The following is an 18,457-nucleotide window of genomic DNA, read 5'->3' as shown; positions in this document are numbered from 1 at the left end:
CAGTTTAAAAAGCACCTTGTGTGTGTCTGTGTGTTTCCAGGGAGCTGCAAGTTTGAAAAGAGCTTGGGAGTGTCTGTGTTAGCAGGGAGCTGGATCTCTGACATAAAAGACCATCTTTGGATCATTTGGGTGATTTAAACTGATGATTGTAAAGCCTTTAACCTGATGTGATTCTGTTTCAAGGTGTTAAGTCTCTTGGAAGTTTGAAGGAACAGTTTAAGGAATTATTTACTGTTGCAATATTTTCTGAGTTATCTTTGAAGTAAGAGGTGGTAAGAGATCCAATGTTTATTTAAGATGTTCAGTTGAGTTCATGGAATAAACAATGTTTTGTGTTTAAAAACCCACGTGTCCATAATTGTAATCCCACACCTAGGGAAAAAGCCATGTGCTAGCAAAAGCAACAAATCCATTAAAGGGAGAGATCGGTAGAACTTTCTGATACATTTTGGGGTTCGGAAAACGCCTCGTCCATAACAGTACCTAAAACAGCCTGTCTCTAAATATCGGAAAGACCAAGGAACTGATCATCGACGCCATGAAGCGTTGCACAACACACACACCCGTCTGCATCAATGGGTGCGAAGTGGAGATGGTCGATAGCTTTACATCTCTGGGGGTCGCCATCACCAACAGTCTGTCCTGGTCCACTCACGTTGATGCAACAATCTAGAAAGCCCAACATCGTTTCTATCTCCGAAGGAAGGACAAGAAATTCGTCATGTCTGCTTCGACTCTCACAAAATTGTACAGATGCGCCATAGAAAGCATCCTATCGGGCTGCATCATAGCTTGGTATGGCAACTGCCCGGTCCAACTTGGCAAGAAACTGCAATGTGGTGAACTCAGCCCAACCCATCACACAAGCATGCCACCCGCACAGTGATTATGCCTACAACTCCCGCTGCCTCAGGACAGCAGACAACATTATCAGAAACCCTCCCACCCAGGTTTTGACTTTTTATAGACTATTTCATCAGGCAGAAGGCACTGAAGTCTGAAGACCCGCACATCCAGACATAGGAACAGCTTCTTCCCCACAGCTACTAGACTCCTCAACAACTCTCCCTCGGACTGATCTGTTCCCTGTAAGAACACTATTCACGACGCCCTATGCTGCTCTTGCTCATGGATTTACTTTGTTTGTCCACTTGTTCCGCACTGTAACCAATCACTGTTTGTCGATGTACCATTTGTCAATGCACTGTGTCGATTATTCTTTTTTTGCCCACTCTGTATGTAATGTGTATGTGCCTTGGTAGCAGAAAAATACTTTTCACTGTACTTCAGTACATGTGACAGTAAGTCAAATCAAAGTGGTTCCTCTCTCCCTACCCGATCAATTCGTCTCAATCAGAACAAGACTGAATTTTGAATTCTCGTTTTTCCAACACAGCTCGATGCAATCCGGCCTCACAACCTGGAATGGATTTGCACGTCAGTGATTGCAGATCCATCATCGGAAAATGAGTCCCACTTCCGAGAAAACAGCGGATGAAAAATCGACGAGGATGGGATTCGAACGCCGTTACAGAGCGCAATGGACTAGCAGTACATCGCCTTCACCACTCGGCCACCTCAACCGACAAGTGCATGCGTCGAAACGTCTTAATTCGTTTTGCATCCATGAACTGATGGAAAATATCCGCCCAGAGTCCAAAGATGTGCAGGTTAGGTGGATTGGCCATGATAAATTGCTCTTAGTGTCCAAAAGTGCCCTTAGTGGTGGGTGGAGTTAGTGGGTTATGGGGATAGGGTGGGGGTGTTGACGTTGGGTAGGATGCTCTTTCCAAGAGCCGGTGCAGACTCGAAGGGCCGAATGGCCTCCTTCTGCACTGTAAATTCTATGATCTTTGACTCCAGCCCCGTGTTCAATGTTGGAAATTCAGTGTTTTTCAATAAAATGAATTCCCATCACATTCAGGGACCTTTATGAATGGACTGATGTGAAACACTTCAATATTATTTCCAAGAGGCTTCCACACAGTGTGAAAGGCCCCCGCTGAAAGACTGGAATCAACCAGCATTTGACAGCAAAAACAAACGCTCCCGGCTTCACAGAGGAATCCGTCGATCATCGGAACACACATTTCACGATGGACATTTTCTGATCATTCAGTTACAGGTTTCTACTCCTGCCTGGCTTTATTCCCCAGGAAATAGGGATTATTTTCTTTCAGCGAGTCGTGAAAGTATACTTGGAGCAGATTAATGATAAATTATTGTGGTGCGATGAGACTATTGCTGGTTGAAAGGTAAACTTTCCAGAAAGTGCCTTCATATTGTGGTTGATCGCAAATCGGCACCACATTTAAAACAAAACACAGCTTAACTCGTAAACTTAAATTAAACTAATTAATTAATTAGTGATGGATGGTCAGGTGATGTGCTTGAGCTGCTTGATGTGGGAGCTGGCAGATCGCATTGCGAGCTGCAGCGACCACATCTGCAGTAAGTGTTGGCTGCTCGAAGAGCTCCGGCTCAGAGTTGATGAGCTGGAGTCTGAGCTTCAAACAATGAAGCACATCCGGGAGGGGGAGACTTACCTGGACACTGTGTTGCAGGAGGCAGTCACACCTGTCAGAGTAACTAGTTTAAATCCTGCCAGTGGCCAGGGACAGCAGGGTGTGACTGCAGGTCAGGCAGTTAAAGGGAACCAGCAGTCAGGAACTCAGGAGCCTCAGCCCTTGACCCTGTCCAACAGGTATGAGGCACTTGCTCCCTGTGTGGATGGCGAACAGGGCTGCAGGAAGGATGAGTCAGCTGACCAAGGCACCATGGTTCAGCAGGCCATTCAAGGGGAGGGAGTAAATAGGCAAGTTGTAGTTGTAGGGGATTATATTATCAGGGGGATAGATAGTATCCTTTGTGAGGAGGATAAAGAGTCCCGCATGGTACGTTGCCTGGTATATCTGACCGGCTTGAAAGGATACTGAGAGGGAGGGGGAGGATCCAGTTTTTGTGGCCGATGTCGGTACCAACAACATAGGCACGTCTAGGAAAGAGGACCTGTTTCGAGATTATAAAGAGCTAGGATTCAAATTAAAAAACAGGTCCTCAAGGGTCATAATCTCCGGATTACTGCCCGACCCACGTGCAAATTGGCATAGGGAGGCAAGAATAAGGGAAGTTAACACGTGGCTGAAAGAGTGGTGTGGGAAAGAGGGGTTCCTTTTCATGGGACACTGGCATCAGCTTTGGGACAGGGGGGACCTATACCGTTGGGATGGTCTCCACCTGAACCGAGCTGGGACCAGTGTTCTGGCGAAAAGAGTAAATGGGGTGGTCAATAGGACTTTAAACTAAAGATTGGGGGGGAAGGGAAAGTCAGGGAACCAAGAGGTGAAGTAATCAGTGGGAAGCATAGCTGCTTAGGAATACAAAAAAGCACGAAAAGACAAAACTCAGGAGAGGTTACGATAGTCCCCATCCCACAAAATATGACACAGTGTATGGAAAGGCTCAGTAAACCAAGGTACACCACACTCAGAAAACAAAAAGGGACGGTCAATAGAGAATTAAAGGTGCTATATTTAAATGCGCGCAGTGTACGGAACAAGGTAGCTGAGCTTGTGGCCCAGATTATGACTGGCAGGTATGACGTGGTAGGCATCACAGAGACATGGTTGCAGGGGGTTCAGGACTGGCATTTAAACATCCAGGGATTCACAACCTATCGAAAAGACAGAGAGGTGGGCAGAGGGGGCGGGGTTGCCTTGTTAATTAGGAATGAAATTAAATCAATAGCACTAAACGACATAGGGTCAGATGATGTGGAGTCTGTGTGGGTAGAGTTGAGGAACCACAAAGGCAAAAAAACATAATGGGAGTTATGTACAGGCCTCCAAACAGTGGTCAGGACCGGGGGCACAAAATGCACCACGAAATCGAAAGTGCATGTCAGAAAGGCAAGGTCACAGTGATCATGGGGGACTTCAATATGCAGGTGGACTGGGTAAATAATGCTGCCAGTGGACCCAAGAAAAGGGAATTCATTGAATGTTTACAGGAGGGCTTTTTGGAACAGCTTGTGATGGCGCCCACGAGGGAACAGGCCATACTGGACTTAGTGTTATGTAATGAGCCAGACTTGATTAAAAATCTTAAAGTAAGGGAGCACTTAGGAGTTAGGATTAGTGATCATAATATGGTAGAATTCAATCTCCAATTTGAAAGAAAGAAGGTAGAATCAGATGTAAAGGTGTTACAGTTAAATAAAGGTAACTACAGGGGCATGAGGGAGGAACTGGGTGAGAGAGAGAGGGGTGAGAGAGAGAGGGGGGTGAGAGAGAGAGGGGGGGGGTGAGAGAGAGAGGGGTGAGAGAGAGAGGCGGTGGGTGAGAGAGAGGGGGTGGGTGAGAGAGGGGGTGGGTGAGAGAGAGAGGGGGTGGGTGACGAAAATCGACTTGGAGCAGAGCCTAGTGGGAATGACAGTAGAACAGCAATGGCAGGAGTTTCTGCGTGTAATTGAGGACACAGTACAGAGGTTCATCCCAAAGAAAAGAAAGATTATCAGAGGGGGGATTCGGCAGCCATGACTGACAAAGGAAGTTAGGGAATGCATCAAAGCAAAAGAGAAAGCCTATAAATGTGGCAAAGAGTAGTGGGAAGTCAGAAGATTGGGAAGGCTACAAAAACAAACAGAGGATAACAAAGAGAGAAATAAGGAAAGATAGGATCAAATATGAAGGTAGGCTAGCCAGTAACATTAGGAATGATAGTAAAAGTTTCTTTAAATACATTAAAAACAAACGGGAGGCAAAAGTTGACATTGGGCCGCTCCAAAATGACACTGGTAATCTAGTGATGGGAGACAAGGAAATAGCTGAGGAACTAAATAAGTACTTTGCGTCAGTCTTCACTGTAGAAGACATGAGTAAAAGCCCAACAATTCCGGAGAGTCAGGGGGCAGAGTTGAATATGGTAGCCATCAAAAAGGAGAAAGTGCTAGAGAAATTAAGAGGTCTAAAAATTGATAAATCTCCGGGCCCAGATGGGCGACATCCCAGAGTTCTAAAGGAGATTGCTGAAGAAATAGTGGAGGCGTTAGTTATGATCTTTCAAAAGTCACTGGAGTCAGGGAAAGTCCCAGAAGATTGGAAAATCGCTGTTGTAACCCCCTGTTCAAGAAGGGAACAAGGATAAAGAGGGAGAACTATAGGCCAATTCGCCTAACCTCGGTTGTTGGCAAGATTCTAGAATCCATTGTTAAGGATGAGATTTCTAAATTCTTGGAAGTGCAGGGTCGGATTAGGACAAGTCAGCATGGATTTAGTAAGTGGAGGTCGTGCCTGACAAACCTGTTAGAGTTCTTTGAAGAGATAATAAATAGGTTAGACCAAGGAGAGCCAATGGATTTTATCTATCTTGACTTCCAAAAGGCCTTTGATAAGGTGCCTCACGGGAGACTGCTGAGTAAAATAAGGGCCCATGGTATTCGAGGCAAGGAACTAACATGGATTGACGATTGGCTGTCAGGCAGAAGGCAGAGAGTTGGGATTAAAGGTTCTTTTTCGGAATTGCAACCGGTGACGAGTGGTCTCCCGCAGGGTTCAGTGTTGGGGCCACAGCTGTTCTCTTTATATATTAACGATCTAGATGACGGGACTGGGGGCATTCTGGCTAAGTTTGCCGGTGATACAAAGATAGGTGGAGGGACAGGTAGTATGGAGGAGGTGGGGAGGCTCCAGAAAGATTTAGACAGTTTAGGAGAGTGGTCCAAGAAATGGCTGATGAAATTCAACGTGGGCAAGCGCGAGGTCTTGAACTTTGGAAAAAAGAATAGAGGCATGGACTATATTCTAAACGGTGACAAAATTCATAATGCTGAAGTGCAAAGGGACTTGTGGGTCCTAGTCCAGGATTCTCTAAAGGTAAACTTGCAGGTTGTGTCCGTAATTAAGAAAGCAAATGCAATGTTGTCATTCATCTCAAGAGGCTTGGAATATAAAAGCAGGGATGTACTTCCGAAGCTTTATAAAGCATTAGTTAGGCCCCATTTAGAATACTGTGAGCAATTTTGGGCACCACGCCTCAGGAAGGACATACTGGCACTGGAGCGGGTCCAGCGGAGATTCACACGCATGATCCCAGGAATGGTAGGCCTAACATACGATGAACGTCTGAGGATCCTGGGATTATATTCATTGGAGTTTAGGAGGTTGAGGGGAGATCTAATAGAAACTTACAAGACAATGAATGGCTTAGATAGGGTGGATGTAGGGAAGTTGTTTCCATTAGCAGGGGAGACTAGGACAGGGGGGCACAGCCGTAGAATAAAAGGGAGTCACGTTAGAACAGAGATGAGGAGAAATTTCTTCTGCCAGAGAGTGGTGGGTCTGTGGAATTCATTGCCACAGAGGGCGGTGGAGGCCGGGACGTTGAGTGTCTTTAAGACAGAAGTTGATAAATTCTTGATTTCTCGAGGAATTAAGGGCTGTGGAGAGAGAGCGGGTAAATGGAGTTGAAATCAGCCATTGAATGGCGGAGTGGACTCGATGGGCCGAATGGCCTTACGTCGGCTCCTATTTCTTATGGTCTTATGGTCTTATATTTAGCGGATTCGTTCATGACAAGACTGAAGAACGATCACTCGTCTATCCAATCGGTGAGGTCTGCCTCAGCGTGAGACAATATTAACAGATTGAGAACCAGGTTAATTAGATTCAGATCACACGGTTACAATAGAACTGAATCAGGAAAAACCCGCCGTCACAGCCTTGCCATTCGCCTGAGGTATCGTGATCCTCAGGTTAAATCACCATCAGTCAGATCTCACCGTCAACGGGGAAAGCAGCCTATGGTTATCAGGGACTGAAGCGACTTAATTTACTTTGGAACTGGATCAATTTATGATGTTTCCAGGATGTGACTTCCCTCAGACTGATCAAATGATTGGTAGCCGGAAAATTAGCGCCCATTGAGGAGTTACTGGTACCTGAGGCTTAGTTGGAGTATTGGTTTTAAAGGTTAATCATGAAATCTAGAGATGAAAAGCCGGGAAAGTGGGCATGAGGATCATCATGAAATCATTAAAATGTAAAAGGTGGCCATTCGGCCCATCGACTCTGCACCGACCGTCTGAAAGTGTCCCTATGCCCCAACCACATCCCTGTAACGCACTACCCAACTTTATAAACACAAAGGGGCAATTTAGCATGGGCATTCCACCTAACGCACACACATTTGGACGTGCGACGAAATCGCAGCACCCGGAGGAAACCCATAGACACAGAAAAAAAGTGCAAACTCCATACAGTCAGTGACCAAAGGCTGGAATTGAACCCGGATCGCGCGCGCTGTGAGGTAGCCACTGTGACAGCGTGCCACCGTATGAGGTCATAACACGTCATATATCAGATCAAGCATTATCTCATTGAAATACAGAGCACATTCGATAGGCTGAATGGTCTACTTCTGCTCCTCCGTCTTATACCCTGATATTGTGTAAATGTGTTCCGGTTCTTGTGTAAAACTCTTGTTAAAACAACACAGACACCGTATGTCGACTGCGTCTAATTATCTGGCGCAGAGAAGGCGATTGTGGAATACATGTCGTACCCATCAAACTCTGCTACTCACCTGACTGAGATTTGTTCTGTATCTGTAAATCACAGGTAGTGTTCGCGAGTGGAGGGAACAGTCTGCACCTCAGTCTCTGGAACAGGTTGTGAGAGCATGATGCCTTTATTATGAGTCAATGTCTGGTACTTTTTGTGAGAGTGGAATTCAGTCTCTATCAGACATTGGTACTGAATGTCAGTGTGGAAATATTTCTGTATCTGTCAATCACAATTACTGTTTGGGAAAAGTGAGATGAATCCGTAACATCATCAGGGCTGTGACAGACAGAGAAAGACACAGAGGAATGCAGGAAGAGACTATCAGGACACACACACAATGACACACAGAAAAGGTGCCGATATGAAGAGACTGTTTTTTTCGGAAAATGTGTTTTCTGCTGTGTAACTGTGCTCTCTCTGTCGGAACCGTCACTCTGCTGGTGACAGATCTTCACTGTGGTTGTGTCAAATCGTTCCCTGTTGTGCAAATGTGTTCCCAGTTGTGGAAATTGATCCGCCTGAAGCAGAACCTTTCTGCGCCATTACTGAGACGAAATTTCAATTCCAGATTTGTTAAATCTTGTCACCAAGGGTTAGTTCAGACCTCTGGATTCCCAGTCCAGCGACATAACCTTGCCTTCTTGTTGTGAAGACAGCTCATTCAGCATCAATCTTTACCGATAATACTAAGGAAGCGCCCAACATGGGGCTCGAACCCACGACTCTGGGATTATAGAGTTCCATGCTTTACCGACTGAGCTAGCCGAGCTGCTACATTGCCCATTAAACCTCTTCTTGTGGAGAGTGGCTGCGGTGCTCATTCGGAGGGTAAGTAATGACTTGTTGGGCCGAATGGCTTTCTGCGCTGGAGAATCTACGATTCTATGAAGCAAGGAGGTTGATGCGTTCAAATGCTTCTGCTATAATGTCCACTCCTGACACCATGTAGAAATGGTCGTCTTTGAATGACTGGAAACCAAGGAGTTGTAATAAAAAAATAATTGATTTAATAATTGAGCTGCTCCTCCTGGCTTGTGCTCTGACCGCGATCCGGGGAGAATTGCAGGAATCCAGACACGTGATCATTTTAGCTGCGTCATCACGTGACCATTCGGTCTCCACTGGTCTCCCTCTGTGCTCTAATTTCTAGATTCATCATTTTAATTTTCATCCAGACTGGGAAGTTTAGTGCTGCTGCATTTGAAAAGGAACATGAATTTCTGATATTTTTCCAATGTAACTGATGTTGTTACACAAACTATTTAATCAGTGGAATTGTGCGTTTAGGGAACTCAGATTTTCGAATATCTGAAGGCTTCTCTCCAAATCGAATGGTTATTTTCCACAAGATTCAACCCCTCCTCACATAAACCCCGGGGACGCTTTGATCGCTTGAATGCAATGACTTCCTGGGGTGATTCCAGGCCGGCTTTAGAATGTATTCTATCGACCAAATTACTGTCGATTGATGCAGCTGTGATGGCCGAGTGGTCAAGTCGTTGGACCTCAAATCCAATAGCGTTTCCCCCCGGCAGATTCGAGTGTGATTCGAAATGTTTGTTCAACTCCCCGGAAAAGCTGCCGGCTCGACAATGAATCGGAATTTCGGTTGGTTGTCTGTTAACGGTTCTAACATTTATCGAATTCAGTTTTTTAGAAAAACGTTCTTTTTGGAAACTAAACGAAACACAAAGATAAATAAGGAGTTCACACTCAAAGCAGCAATCAATAAATAATAAAATTTCCTGCAACGTTCGGAAGGAGAAGCAGCAACGGCAGCGAATGGAAACGTGGTTCGGTTTCATTCAGGTGAATGTATTTCTGGGTAAAAAGATCGTGGCAGAAATGGAACATTTAAAAAAAATATTTTCTTGTTCTCTTTCTGTTGTCTCTCTATCTGTTTCTTTCTCTCTCCCTCACTCACTGTTTTTGTGCTTCTCCGGGGACTGATTGGATACACAGTGAAACTCAGCCCCATCTCATCCCAACTCTTTTGGACCAATACGTCCTTGTGGTGGACGGTCGTGAATCAGTAGAAGAATCGACAAACTATTCTTGCTCTGTAAGAAGTTCCATTCCTGGTTGTGAGGTGGCTCTGGGATAAAGGGATCGAGAGCTAACGAGTCTGACTCTTACTCTTCAAATCATTTCGTGCGCACTTGTAGAAAGTGGATGTGTCTGAGAACAGGAGAAAAGCAGATCATGGGGGTGTGATTGATTTTACTGAACCGGACCTAGAAAAGTGACGGAAACTTCGAAACAGTCAGCTTCTGACTGAGAGATGGTAAGGAATTACGGCTGACATTGAGGCAGTTCATAGTGAATTCTTACAGCAAATCGAATCTTGAAGCGGTGTTGGCATATTGTTTTCGAAGAGACTGACATAGTTTCTGAAAAGATCAGTTGTGTTTGTTTTTGTTTTGTCCAGTAGTTTGGGGAATCTATTTGGAGCGGGTGCAGTTGGTCAATATCTGTGTCTCTTGCTTGCCCAGCTCGCCGGGCAGCAGCAGCTCCATTCCTCGCCAAATGTGTGGACACAAACGGCAAACCCACATTATTGTATCCCCGTGGAAGTTCGAACCCCGCTCGCAGCGGCTCTGCTCTGGAATATTTACTCAGCTCCATAAACAAACCACTGACCACACAAATGATCGGGGCTCCCTTTGCATCTCATTGATGGTTTTCACCCAATTTGGCTGTTTCGGGAATGAAAGTAAAGATTTATCGCGTCTGGTAATTAGTATTTTTAAATAAACTGCACTAAACGTATGAAACAATACTTAATAAATGATAATTAACGAATATTAATCAATATTTAAAAAGTGTTCTGCAACGATTGGAAGGAAAAGCCCATCCCATCAGGGCAGTATATGTTGGGAATGGACCGGAGTGAAACATTCCCAGACCATGTCCAACATGTTTCTCCTCAGCATGAAAACTCCCTGCGGAAAGACTGAAACAGACACACATTTGATCACATCATGATTAACATCACTTACACCTTAACCATGAGGCCACTGATGAAGTCATGATGACTTCGAATTTCTCCTAAAATGCCAACTGAACCCACTGACTGGCAGAAATACATTACCCACATGATTGGCGAGGCGCATCCACAGACCGACTTGGCGAGTGGTGCAAACTGACATCACTGCTTCTGATCAGCGCCAGAACAGAGAGATAAATGTCACATTGTCCATTCATATTTCTGATTTATAATTGTGTGGGGAAACTGATGGGCTTTGGACGCAATTAAAAGTTGCTTCAAGTGAGATCAAATCAGCGGCTGGCTCGTTGGTCTGGGGAGACCTGTGCCACACAAAGCAACAGAGTCTGCAGATAGAGAATGAATCGAATATTTACATGTCACACCAGAGAACACGTAGGAGAACACTTCAGCAGTCAAGGGCATTGAGCCTCTGATCTCCGGGTAAGCGTTCTGCAAGGCGTCCTTCAGGACACGCGACAATGAAAATCGCCGAACAGAAACTTCTAGCCAAATTCCGCATTCATGTGTACGGCCTCAACCGGGACCTTGGATTCATGTCGCATTTCATTCATCCCCCACCATCTGGCCTGGGCTTGCGAAATCCTACCAACTGTCCTGGTGTGAGCCAATTCACACCCCTTTAACGGGGGGGGGGGGGGGGGTTATCCTATCTGGTTTAGCACAGGGCTAAATCGCTGGCTTTAAAAGCCGACCAAGTCAGATCAGAAGCACGGTTCAATTCTCGTCCCAGCCTCCCCTAACAGGCGACGGAATGTGGCTTTTCACGGTAACTTAATTTGAAACCTACTTGTGACAATAAGCGATTTTCATTTTCATTTTCATTTCATCTCTGGACCTGTAAAGACTTAATTACCTGCAAATGCTGGCATTCAAAGCATTGTCTTGCATTTTTGACTTTGCCTATATATATATGTTTCCGGAACATACCTCTTCATTCACCTGAGGAACGAGCAGTGCTCCGAAAGCTAGCGTTTGAAACACACCTGTTGGACTTTAACCTGGTGTTGTAAGACTTGTTACTGGGCACAGCAGGGACTGACAGATAAAGATTCATTCACCACCCAAATGTCTATATGCACTTCCCCCAACACACGCGCATGCCCACTGCCACTGAAAGTTTTGTCATGATTCTGATATGCAGACGTTTTAACGGAAACTAGCAAACAACATAATGATTTTATCCACTCAATAACAATATCAGAGATTGATCATTACAGATTTAGTTCAACCTTCACAGAGATTTTCAGAGTATGAAAGATATTGAATGAATGACAGACTCTCATACAGTCCCAGAGACTCTCGCAAAGCGATTTCACTGAATCCCAAATACAGATAGTTGCAGAAGATATGTAACAAGCCGAAGAATGATTAGTATATTACAAATATGGAATGAATCTGACTCTGCCATATAGTGTCAGAGACTGAACGATGCAGCAATTGTATTTCAAAATTGATCGCACTTAGCAGGGTGGTAGTGTCAAATAACCGGATGGTGCGAATCCTCAATGTGCAAATGGGACCTTGTCGCCACAATGACTGTGTAACGGTCACTCAGAACGTCAAGACTATGGGAGACAGAGCTCCACAGACTGACTCCTACTTTCCACAGACCACCACTGACTGAATCATGGTGAATACCAAGAGCTGAGTTATGTTGTCAACACTCACATAGAAATGGCACACAGAATAAAATGGCGGGATCGTGGAAAATGTGGACCGTTTTCCATGACCGGAAGCCACCACTGGAAAAAGGCAGATCCATCAGATAGGATTCGCCCTCACCTCCAATGTGTCAGCTCAGCCTTCAGCAGATTGAGAAAGAGAATACTTGAAGAGCAGCTCCATGACAGAATCGTTCGGAGTGACCATTGCACAGTGCTTACTCAGCAACGGCAAAGACTGGTCCCGTATGTGTTTTATTCTGTTTTCAGTGGAGGCCAACAAACCAAAAATACTCCAATTTACTCAATGATCCCAGTACGAAAAGCAAGGGACAAAAAATGTTTCTTTTGATTTTATTTCAACAACGAAACCAAATTGAAAAGGAATTAAAAAGCGCATTGAGCTGATACAATAGGCTTCGAAAAGCAATGGTTTGAGTGACGGCCGCTTGTCGGTTGGCTCGTTGGTCTAGGGGTATGATTCTCGCTTAGGGACTTCCGTTAACGGTAAAATGCGAGAGGTCCCGGGTTCAAATCCCGGACGAGCCCTGTTTATGTTTAATCAGTACGATCCATGTGGTGTCATTGACTGAATTCAGGAGCAGGTTTGAGCTCCAGAGAATGTGTCAGTACAGAACACGTGAAGAAACGAACGCGACATTTAAAGACCGTTTCACCATGGTGTAGGACTCTGAATTTATCCTCAGATATCAAGTAAAACAAACGAACGCTTGTGCATCCAGGTAGTTGGCTGAATGCAATGTTTGTATGTAACCCCGATAAACCTTTGATTTATTTGCTGAATCTCTGCCTTTAAAATAATCAATGTCCCGCTTCCGCCGCCTTCTGAGGCAGAGTTCCAAAGTCGCACAACTCTCTGGGAGTGAGAAATTTCCACATCTCCATCCGAAAAGGGCGACATCCTTGTTTTTAACTGCCCAGTAGTTCTGGTCTCACCCACAAGCAGCGACATCCTTTCCACGTCCACCTTGCCAAGACCATTCAAAATCTGATGTACTTCAATCAAATCAACTGTCGCTCTTTACATCTCCATTGGAAACAAGTGCAGTCTGTCTAACCTTTCCTCATTAGAAAACCCGCTCATTCCTGGACCAATCGAGGAAACTTCCTCTGAACCGTATTTACCTAAATAAGGAAACCAAAACTGCACAGAATTAGCGAAATGTGTAGCTCCTGGAATAAAAGGGACAGTAGCAATATGAATATAAATGTGGTTGAATAATCAGAAACAGAATATAATGGCCAGTAGAGAATTTTCGGACTGGAAGAAGGTTTGTAGTGTTCGACATGGGTTCCTACTGGAATATTTGCTTTCCCTGGTATATAACAATGTGCTAGAACATGGTGTAGAGGGAACAGTTTCAAAGTTTGATGATGGTACAAACTTGGACATTTTCTGAACTGATACATGGACAGTCTAGAACTTCAAACGACGAAAGATGATTTTCAGTCTGGAGACGTGTGAGATGAATGGTTTAGACTAAAGACCAGACAGGGGCTGGTTTAGCACCCTGGGGTAAATCGCTGGCTTTTAAAGCAGACAAAAGCAGGCCAGCAACACGGTTCAATTCCCGTACAAGCCTCCACGAACAGGCGCCGGAATGTGGCGACTATGGGCTTTTCACAGTAACTTCATTTGAAGACTACTTGTGACAATAAGCGATTTTCATTCATTATGCATTTTTTAAGGGAATATAGAATCATATAATTTACAGTGCAGAGGTGGCCATTCGTACCATGGAATCTGCACCGGCTCTTCAAATAGCACCCCACTGAAGCCCACGCGTCCACCCTTTCCCCGTATCCCAGCAACCCCATCTAACCTAAGGGTAATTTAGCATGGCCAATCCACCTATACTGCACATCTTTGGAGTGTGGTAGGAAACCGGGGACACGGAGGAAACCCACGCAGACACAGGGAGAACACAGGCAGTGATCCAAGTGGGAATCGAACCTGAGACCCGGCGCTGTGAAACCATAGTGCTAACCACTATTCTACCGTGCTGTCACTGAATCATGCTGAATACCAAGAGCTGAATTATGTTGTCAACACTCACATAGAAATGGCACACAGAATAAAATGGCGAAGTCGTGGAAAATGTGGACCGTTTTCCATGACCGGAAGCCACCACTGGAAAAAGGCAGATCCATCAGATAGGATTCGCCCTCACCTCCAACGTGTCAGCTCAGCCTGCGGCAGATTGAGAAAGAGAATACTTGAAAAGCAGCTTCATGACAGAATCGTTCGGAGTGACCATTGCACAGTGCTTACTCAGCACACAGCAACGGCAAAGACTGGTCCCGTATGTGTTTTATTCTGTTCGCAGTGGAGGCCAACAAACCAAAAATAACCCAATTTACCCATGATCCCAGTACGAAAAGCAAGGGACAAAAATTGTTTATTTTGATTTCATTTCAACAACGAAACTGCGAGGGCAGCATGGCGGCACAGTGGTCAGCACGACTGCCTCACGGCGCCGAGGTCCCAGATTCGATCCCGGCTCTGGGTCACTGTCCGTGTTAAGTTTGCACATTCTCCCGTGTTTGCGTGGGTTTCGCCCCCAGAATCCAAAGATGTGCATGCTAGGTGGATTGGCCACGCTAAATTGCCCCTTAATTGGGAAAAATTAATTGGGTACTCTAAATTATTTTAAAACAAGGTGAAGACTGCGGATCCCGCTCCTGCTGTTTAATACAGATCACTCTACCTGGCACAGTGAGCAGAAAGAAATTCGTGTTGTTTGTGTGCATTTCACACCAATTTAAAACGCTCCTGAATGAAAGTGTCCGTGTCACGCGGCTCCCGTTCAGCCAGGAGATTGCACCAGTCCACAATAAATGTATTTATGCAATATGTTTCTGATGTTCTGTGTGTCATCACATTGGACTCTTACTCTGGTCTGAGACATTACCTTGTCCTTGTGCCCTGGATGCTGCCCTTTTCATCCTGTTTCATTAATAACTTTTTACTGGTAACAATTATGTAACTTACTTAGTGATTAAGTTATTCAGCCACTAGGAGTGTTTTAAGCTCATTTTGTAAACGGAACTTTGCGTGGCTCGTATTTTTGTCCCGTTTAACCCACCTACTTACTATTGTTTCAGACTGAGAACTTAGTTATTAATGTTGAAGATTGTCGTTTATTTAAACTAAGTTTCCACTCAAAACATATTGATGCTGGTTATTACATAAGGAACCCATGGGTGATGAAAACAATTGGTGAATTTTATTTAAGGAGTGTCCACTCCTTTTCTGCCCTGACCTGCGGTATCTAATTAAATAATTCACCACTGTGATGGGCAGGAACTGAATCTGGGTCAAATGCTGGGACAGTCACCACTATACCACCACCTGTCCCTGGGCAATGTTGCCCCCTCTGTATTTATAGAACGAATACACAAACAATGAAGCGGGTGAATGTATTAAATCAGGGATTCGATATTCTTGTAACCATTATGGCTGCAATGGGAATCTTTCATATTCCGATAGATCGGCTAGAGCTGGGTAGCTCAGTCAGAAATCAGATATCTGGGGATTTCAAGATGATTACTACAATGATAATATTTAACCATGTTAATGTTCTTTTGCTCCAATTGAAATGTGTTACGAATACAGAGTTACCGTGTTGTACAACTCGCGTTCAACCAGGGGATGGCAGCAGTGCGCAATAGTTTGGATATCATGTTTGTGTCCACAGATCTCGATAGGAATGGAGCTGCTGCTTCCCGGGGAGCTGCCAAGCAAGAGGCACAGATATTAACCAACCGCACCCGCTCCAAATAGATTCCCCAAAATAGTGAACAAAACAAAAACAAGCACAAATCATATTTTAAGAAAGTATGACAGTGTCTCTGAAAACAAAATACCAACACCTCATAAAGAATCGGTTTGCCTAAACTAATTCAATATCAACCGTTTCAATATCAGCCTTAATTCCTTACCAGTTCTCAAACAGGCACCGACTGGTTAAAAGTCTCCTTAACTTTTCAAGGTCCGGCTCAATAAAATCAATCACAGGCCCATGATCTGCTTTCCTCCTGTTCTCAGACACATCCACTTTCTACAAGGGCGCACTAACTGGTTTTCAGAGTAAGAGTCAGACTGCAGTCACCTCGTTCTCTCTCGATCCCTTTACCTCAGAGCCACCTCACAACCAGGAATGGAACTTCTCACAGAGCCAAGAAAGGAATAGTTGTCGATTCTTCCACTGATTCAGGACCGTCTATCACCAGGACGTGTTGGTCCAAAAGAGTTGGAATGAGATGGGGCTGAGTTTCGCTGTGTATCCAATCAGTCCCCGGAGAAGCACAAAAACAATGAGTGAGGGAGAGAGAAAGAAACAAAGAAACAGATAGAGAGACAAAGGAGAAACAAGAAAATACTTTTAAAATATGTTCCATTTCTGCCACGATCTTTTTACCCCGAAATCCGTTCACCTGAATGAAACCAAACCACGTTTCCATTCGCTGCCGTTGCTGCTTCTCCTTCCGAACGTTGCAGGAAATGTTATTATTTCCTGATTGCTGTTTTGGGTGTGAGTTCCTTATTCATCTGAATATTTCGTTCAGTCCCCCCCAAAAATGTTAAGTATCTGACTGAACTTGATTAACGTTCAAACCGCTTATTTACAAACAATCGGAAAAAGCATTAATTTTCGAGTCAGCAGCTTGTGCGGGGAGTTGAAGAGACAATTCGAATCACAGTCGCTGCGAGCAGGATTCGAACCTGCGCGTGGAAACCCCATTGGATTTCAAGTCCAACGCCTTAACCACTCGGCCATCGCAGCTGCGTTCAATGTGTCATTCATTAGTAATTTGGTCGATGGAATACATTCTAAAACCAGCCTGGAATCACTCCAGGAAGTTATTCCATTCAAGCGACCAATAGTCGGCCGGTGCAGACACGGTGGGCCGAATGGCCTCCTTCTGCACTGTAAATTCAATGATAATCTATGATTAATCTAGGACAAAGGTTCGGCACAACATTGTGGGCCGAAGGGCCTGTTCTGTGCCGTATTTTTCTATGTTGTAATAGTGTTTATGTGAGGAGGGGTTGATTCTTCGTGGAAAATGGCCATTGGATTTGGAGAGAAGCCTTGAGAGACTCGAAAATCTCAACTCCCTAAACGCACAATTCCACTGATTGAATTGTTTGTGTAACAACATCAGTTACATTGGAAATATATTAGAAATTCAAATGGAACAAGACCACACTTCCCAGTCTGGAAGAAAATTAAAATGATGGAATCTAGAAATTACGGCACAGAAGGAGACCTGTGCAGGCCGAAAGGTCACGTGATGACCTGATGACGGAACTAACATGATCAGGTGTCTGGATTCGAGCAGTTCTCCCCGGATCGCGGCCAGAGCACAAGCCAGGAGGGGCTGCTCAATTATTAAATCAGTTATTTTTTATTACAAGACCTTGGTCGCCAGTCATTGAGAAACCAGCATTTCTACATGGTGTCAGGAGTGGGCGGTATGGCAGAAGGACTCCACCGCATCAACCTCCTTGTATCATCGAATCGTAAAATCTCCAGCGCAGAAGGAGGCCATTCGACCCAACGAGTCAACACTGACCCTCCGAATGAGCACCGACGCTACTCTGCAAGAATAGGTTTAATAGATAGTGCAGCACCGTCCCGGATAGCTCAGTCGGTTAGAGCATGGGACTCTTAATCTCAGGGTCGTGCGTTCGAGCCCCACGTTGGGCGCTTCCATATTAGTATCTTAAAATATTCATACTGAATTAACTGTCTTCATAACAAAAACACAAGGTTATGTCGCTTGACTGGGAATCCAGGGGTGTGAACTAACCCTTGGCGACAAGATTGAATAAATCTGGATTTGAGATTTCGTCTCCGTCATGGCGCAGAAAGGATCGATTTCCACAACCGGGAACGCATTTACACAACAGGGAATGATTTGACACAACCACAGTGCAGATCTGTCACCGGCAGAGTCACTGTTCCACGACAGACAGAACAGTCACACAGCAGAGAGCTCAGTTACACAGCTGAGAGCTCAGTTACACATCAGAGAGCACGGTTACACAGCAGGATATACATTTACAAACAGGGCCTCTCTGTGTGCAGCAGAAAACACATTTTCCTAAATACCCAATTTCTCCATCTCAGTATCTTGCTGGTTTGCACTGCACCTTTTCTGTGTGTCACTGTGTGTATCCTGATAGTCTCTTTCTG

At 44.8% G+C, this 18,457-nt stretch overlaps 3 non-coding genes across 3 annotated transcripts; 2 read left to right on the top strand and 1 right to left on the bottom strand.

Moving 5' to 3' along the window:
• The first annotated feature begins 12,691 nt into the window (after positions 1-12,691).
• Positions 12,692-12,782, top strand: trnap-agg (transfer RNA proline (anticodon AGG)). Its single transcript is given in 2 exon segments — positions 12,692-12,727; positions 12,747-12,782. It is a non-coding gene; the product is annotated as a tRNA-Pro (tRNA).
• A 4,177-nt stretch (positions 12,783-16,959) lies between these two features.
• On the bottom strand, positions 16,960-17,041 carry trnas-uga (transfer RNA serine (anticodon UGA)). Its single transcript has one exon. It is a non-coding gene; the product is annotated as a tRNA-Ser (tRNA).
• An 853-nt stretch (positions 17,042-17,894) lies between these two features.
• Positions 17,895-17,968, top strand: trnak-cuu (transfer RNA lysine (anticodon CUU)). The gene has a single exon. It is a non-coding gene; the product is annotated as a tRNA-Lys (tRNA).
• Positions 17,969-18,457: the final 489 nt, after the last annotated feature.

Source organism: Scyliorhinus torazame, unplaced genomic scaffold, assembly GCF_047496885.1.
Source record: "Scyliorhinus torazame isolate Kashiwa2021f unplaced genomic scaffold, sScyTor2.1 scaffold_714, whole genome shotgun sequence".
Taxonomy (NCBI): Eukaryota; Metazoa; Chordata; class Chondrichthyes; order Carcharhiniformes; family Scyliorhinidae; genus Scyliorhinus; species Scyliorhinus torazame.
The sequence above is the reverse complement of the archived record's forward strand: the minus strand, read 5'-3'. Positions and strand labels throughout refer to the sequence as shown.